Source organism: Papaver somniferum, chromosome 6 (assembly GCF_003573695.1).
Source record: "Papaver somniferum cultivar HN1 chromosome 6, ASM357369v1, whole genome shotgun sequence".
In the NCBI taxonomy this organism is placed as follows: Eukaryota; Viridiplantae; Streptophyta; class Magnoliopsida; order Ranunculales; family Papaveraceae; genus Papaver; species Papaver somniferum.
In genome coordinates, this window is record NC_039363.1 from 160,579,893 (window position 1) to 160,586,655 (window position 6,763).

At 34.0% G+C, this 6,763-nt stretch overlaps 1 long non-coding RNA gene across 1 annotated transcript; it reads left to right on the forward strand.

The window, feature by feature from the left end:
- Positions 1-918: 918 nt before the first annotated feature.
- On the forward strand, positions 919-2,287 carry LOC113286347. Its single transcript, XR_003329244.1, has 3 exons — positions 919-1,412; positions 1,495-1,646; positions 2,085-2,287. It is a non-coding gene; the product is annotated as an uncharacterized LOC113286347 (long non-coding RNA).
- Positions 2,288-6,763: the final 4,476 nt, after the last annotated feature.

Here is a 6,763-nt window from a genome sequence, read left to right on the forward strand (position 1 = left end):
ACAATTTGGAAAAAAAGAAGAAATACATTTTCTTATACATTTGGTTCAATCAAATAGTGCATAGAAGGATAGGAGTGTGCGGAATAATAAGGAGGTTTATAAAAGATAAGAACATATCCATATCTGTTGTGCTGGTGGTAGTATCATTTTGAGCTGAAGCCTTACTTCTATTGAGCTGAAGCCTTACTTCCAGTAGTTTATTTTGCACTAAAGGTGGCATTTTTTTTTGAATTTATTAATTTCTTTACAGACATTTGACATTTCAGTGCATTTTATACCCTGTAACTTAGACCCTTGTGATGTTTTCCTAGTCTCTTCTGATGCTTATTATTTGTATGTTGGTTTAAATGCATCTTAGACACAAGTGTCGATCTGTTTTCAGTATATCAGAGATGTTTTCTATTTCATTCATTCTAATTATTCATTTCGCTTGCAGAGTTATTTGGTGACCTTGCTGCTTCTTCCATCATCATAGATTCATAGATGATTGATTCTTATTGGCTTAGACAAGGTAATGACGCCAAGGGAAGGGTCAAGGGACTCATTGTCAGTAGCTTGATGTTTAATCTTCTGTTTCTCTGCTTCACTTTCATCTTTGTTTTGTAAACATTTTTAAGTAACTTGAAGAGACTAACTTCAGTATGATGTTTAATTTTCTACACTTGAAATTTTGAATTATATATGATACAAATATTGTGCAATTTATGGCGGATAACCGCCACCCGATCCGATCCAACCCGCATATGGTGGATCGGGTGAAAACCGACCCACTGTTATGGTGGGTTAGGTGCGGGTAACAAGATCAATTACCCACCAGCAGTGGTTGGGTGGTGGGTAAGGCCAAACCCGACCCATGTGCAGCCCTACCCGCCATAGAGAGAAAACTCTTGATCTTAGATCTAGTAACGCTCACTCTTTATTCCTTGTTTGCATCATCACTATTGTAAAATATTTCTGCTCTTATTTCTGTTATAAGTTGTTTTTAGTATCTTTTCGATGGATTTACCCAAACTCTAGATTTTTTTCTGAACCAAAAAGTTAGGATTAGCAAATATATGTGTACCTTTTGGGTTTCTACATATAGGGGTAAAGAAATTTCATGATTGATTTACTGTTTTTAGATCAAAATGTTAGGATTAGTAAATCTACATGTACCTTCTTCATACAGGGCTTAAGAAATTTTCATGATCAATTCTATGTTTATCTTGTTTTACTGTAAAAATATGAATCTGATCTACTTGTTTTGAGTCGATTCATCACTTGGAAATTTTATGATTAAATTATTAGAAAGTATTGTACAACTGCAAATGAGTTTTGAATGCATGCATATTGTTTGATAAAATTTCCCGCTTGATGTTTGTGGTGGTTAGGAGTGTTCAAGAAATTCATATGTTTGAATGCATATCTAATTGGTAAGTATATGCCATTTATATCTTCCCCTGCTTTGTTCATTTTGATTTATTTGGCAATATTATTAAGAGTGAATACCTGCAGGTCACGGAACAAAGTAAACATGAGCAGAGTGGAAAATAATGGAAAGCAGGTCAGATGGACAAAGGATATGGATAGTACTGTTGGTGACTTTTGTATAACCGTATGCATCGACTTTTGGAGATGGAATTATTAGCTCTGCAGTTGTAATATAGGTACTATTTTTTCCCTCTACTTGTTATGTGCATTACATTTTAAGTACTAGTCCTAGTATCTGGTTGTGATTAGCTGATTAGATGGGAAGTCATTGCCTGAATTTATGAGTGTACATCCATGTTAATGAGTATGTCTGTATGAACTTTTAGATTACAAAGAAAAACTATGCACGGAGATGTCTGGAGAAGTGGCTTAATGTCCCTGCTTCACATACACAATATGTTAAAAATTGCACCTGGTTATAAGAAAGTTTGCAGTCAGAATTTAGAATAGCCTTACAAACATGACATGAGCATAGCATATAATGTGGTCTGTAAGTGTGGTTTTGGTGATTATTATACTTTGTGAACACGAATGCCCATAAATTTATTTTAACAAAGTTTGTTTATATCACCAGATCATATTTAAATTTTCTTACTATTTTACCTCTTTTGCAGGTGAATGACTAAAACACTCGCAGTATTGGTCATGGCACAAGAGCATAATTTCCAAATTTTCGACGGCGGTATTCCAGTATGTTTGAGTTTATTGTGTCTATTTGTAGTGTAAAACTTGCATACCTACCAATGTATATGCAGACTTGTGTTGAATGAATTATGATGACAGTCAATATATTATCAATGGAAGTATTTATGTATAAGTGTGGTGTGTGACTGTTTGTTGGGACCTCATTGGTTGGATGATAATCAAATTTGGGAGGATATTTTCCATAAATTCCATCTTATGCCAAACATCTAAATTTTGGTTTCCATCCAAATTTTCCTCCCATTTAAATTGGATGCCAAATAACAAACTTTGGACTGGAGGTAGTTCAATTTATAGGGAGTTGGATTTCTAGGTAATTGGAACTACCTAGAAATTCAACTCCACTGGTACCAAACGAACCCTTAATGAATGATGTAGTTAACGTAAAGCAAGACATCAGGAGTTCTGAATTAACACTTGATGATGGCATCTACGATTCAATATCTGAAGAAATCATCTCTAGAGACTCTACGAGACAAGTTAATTTTGTTAATAATGTAGAAACCAATGACGACTGGAAAATACGTCTACAAGAAGGGTTAGATGAAATTTCCGATGATGATGACTCAGATTTTGAACAAGAAGTAGAAGAGGATATCTCAGAATACTCTAAACTGCTGGAACCCTTGAAAAATGAAAAGCTAAGAACTTCATATTTTCTTGGTTTTATGACTCCTCTTTGTCGTGAGAACAAGAAATTGAAGAAGGTTTTTCAAGGATATTATATTGGTTACCAAACCTGTGAGTATCTTCTTAAAGATCATACAAACTATATAAATTCTAAGAAATTAGAATGTGAAAATCTTCGAAGAGAACTATTTTTGTCGGAAAAGAAACATGCTGAATCGGAAGCAATGTTTAATTCTTGACAAGTACAAGGTCTTGAAGAAAAATCCAGTGCTAGTCTCTCTCAAACAAAATTGTTAGAGAAAGAGCGTGATGTTGCTCTTGAAAAAATTCACTTGTTGGAAGAGAAACTTGTTGAATCTAATGCAAGGATTAATTCTCAACAAATGAGTTTTGAAGAGAAAGAAGGTGTATATCTCTCACGAGAAAAACGCCTTGAGGATGATCTAGCTAGTGCTCTTGATAAAATCAAGATGTTGGAAGAAGAATGTTTGGATCTTAAAATGTTCAATACTAGCTCAAATAATTTAACCTCAATGTTAGAAGCAAGTAGAAATCATCGTGATACACGAGGATTGGGCTATAAGGGAATAGATGCTTCAAATATTATAAAAAAAGGTAAAATTTGTTAAAGCTACAAATTCTTCTCAATCAGAGGCTTCCACTGATGACAAAGACGCTCCTATTTATTGTAAAGAAGAAAAGTTAGTCAAGCCTAAGAATAGTGTTCAACCAGCAGCAATCAAAGAGAGTACTTCCGCTAATGTCAAGAAAGCAACAACGTTGAACAAGGATCAAAAGAAGAAGAAGAAGAAGAAGAAAACTCGTCGAGCTCCAACGCAAGAGGATCCACAAAAAGGTAACATTAAAACTCATACTTCGTATATTTATACTAAGCATTGTTATTTTTGTGGTAATAAAGGACACTTGCAACGGGGATGCAAAGTTCGTAAGATGCAAGATGCACTTTCTTTTGTATCAAACGAATTGGCTAAGTTTTCTCCTCTTAAGAACTCAGATCGTTATTGTCCTAAGTTTAGGAAAAAGAATTATTATAATGATAGTTCAAATTTTTCATATCACTCGACAAGGTCATCTCATAAAATACCCAATTATAGAAAGAGAGATGATGTTTTAAATGCAAAGACAAGATCTGATGTTCCAAATTGGAGAAAGGATGTTTCGCAAAGTATTCAAAAGGGTAATGATCCTAATGGTACGAAGGACAAAGCTGCTCCTGCGAAACCCAACTATAAATGGGTACCTAAGTCCTCCATAGCCAAGAAGGTACCAAAAGTTAGTCACAAGAATGACTCTAAGTTGTTAATTGTTGGTGACAATAATTAAAAGAGTCTTCTTGAAAGGCTAAAGAAAGACATTATGTCTGAAATCTCTTGTACTGGTAAAGGTTGTGATAATGACTCTCTTAATCACAAGTCAAGGAAGAAAAAAAAGAGATGGAACAAGAGAAAACAAACCAAGCAAGAGTTCAAGAATGATGATTCTATCTTAGTCACTTGTGACGAACAAGACAAGTATCAACTTAACACAACCTAGTTGTGTTAGAATGTGCACGCTCACCTTAGTGCTCAATTTTTTTAAAGGTGAGGAAGCACATTAAAAAATGAGCACATGATCTCTCGATTATTATATGACTAATTAACATGTTTAGGGAGATTTATCTTCTATACTCATACCTTATCTATCTATATTTGAGATTTTGATAGAAACGGTAATTTTGAGTTGATTATGTTGATATCTACTGATCATGTATGTGTATCTCTTGCTTTTTTGGTCAAAACAAGCCAAAAATCACTGAATTCGTACATCGTATGCAAAAGTTATGTCGAAAACAGTTGAGTGTTGTGATCTGTCACAAGTACCCTCATGGGAACCGATCCTAGTACCCTCATGGGAACCGATCCTAGTACCATGTCATGGAAGGGAACCGACCCTAGTGAGAGGTCCCCTTACGAAGAAGTGTAAAACTGTTTTGCCTATAACTTCTTCGTCCGAACTCAGAATGATCTCATTATTTTTGCGTTGTTTTGATAATTCAATTTCCTGCAAGATTGAGGTAATTGCAATACTTGATTTTATGTTGAATATTTATGGTGTATTGCAAAGTGATTTATGGGATGTTTGTTTTCGGTTTTACTACCTTAATATTCGATCTCATATATTGTGAACCCTTATGGTTTGGGTGACTTTTTGATTTAGCGGGATTAAGTTATAGCCCTAGTAGGTAGGATTTATCAAAGGATCATGAGGGGTTCTAATAGAAACAGTATGTGAAAAAGTCACAATATGTTGAATCGGTTTTGGTTTAGCATAAAAGCATATATGTTTCGACGGTTTTCAACCTTTCTCCGGTAAAGTTTGAGGTGTGTTGTTATTCTTTTGTTTATGCATAAGGATGAAAACGTGGTGATATTTCGATATCAATTCTCCCTGGACGAAGATGCTATCATATTGGAGAAGTGGATGCGAAATTTGAGGTAACAATCTTGTTAGTTAATTGTTGTCCTGTTTAAGAAAATCCTGAGTTTATATTATATATATTTGTTGCTTTTGCTTAACAAAATTTAGGTTCAATTGATATTTATTCCATGATGTGTGTGTGAATGCGTGTTTCAATTGGTTCTTGTTAAGAAAAACTATTGTTATCTTGCTTTATTGTGTTGTATCAATTGTTTAGGATTACAAAATTTCGGTACAATTGATATGTGTGTGATTCAATTGGTTCCGGTTAAGAAAAACTATTGTTATCTTTCTTTTGTATGGTATCAATTGTTTAGGCTTACAAAATTACGGTGCAATTGCGGTGCTTTTAATGTCTATGTTGTTTCAATTGCTTCCAGTTGAGGTGAATAATTATGCAAGTTGATTTATTTTGGTTTGTATGAATTATTTATGGATTAAAGAAATAATATGTGTACGGGATGAGTTTTTTAGTCCAATTCGATTCCGGATAAGAAACTAAGTTAATTCTGATCTTAGTTTGTCTTATCAAAGTGAGGTTTCAGTTATTCAAGTCTAATCGAATGCCTAAACAAGGAAATGCTAGTTAACTAACCTAGTGTTTGGATTGTTTAAAATTGAAAGGTCTAAGTTTATGTATAATTAGAACCCGATGAGAAAAATGGAGTTTATCTTTATTTTGGTCTTATCGAATTAAGCGGTTGTTTTTGAACAATCGGTTTAGCAAAGGGACTAACGTGATTAGTTATTTTTGGTTTACTAAACTAAATGGAAAAAATTGTTTCGGGCAATTGTTTCCTTGGTAACATATCAAAATAAGACTATTTGTAGTTTCGGTTTTGATATTGTTATTAGAATATGATGTGTGGAACCCTCGTGCCTAATTCTACAGGTTTGCAAGTCTATTCTGAGATTTGTAAGATTCTTTTCGTGTTTTCCTTTATTTTTTTGTTTCTTTGTCATTTTTGTGACAAAAAGGGAGATAAATATATGGAGTAAACAGGTGATGTTGGCATTGATATTTATATTGATTGGCATCGCTAGGAAAAAGAACATAGGTACTTGAATGTTTTATCTAACGAAAGAGTGAAAGCACAGACTAAATGGGAGTAACATGTCATATAGATTGGTATAACAAAGACGCGCGGATTGAATATCTACCTATCTTCCTTAAGGGGAGTATTTGCTTTGTTATTATAATGTCAACAACGACATTTTCAAGGATTGAATGTAAGCAGGTTTACTGTGTTGTTGACTCGGGAATCAAGCAGAGTGTAATGAATTCTTGTAATTTGTTTATCCATATGATGTAAGAGTTTTGTCACTAAAATTGAAAAAGGGGGAGATTGTTAGAGCATTTCTCGGTTGAACCCACCAAGCGTTGGTATGTCAAGTTTGGTTGTCATATTTTAGTGAATCAAAACTCATGTTAAGAGTCGCTTGATTATGTACTAGAGTTAAACTTCGTATAGGTTAGCTTGAA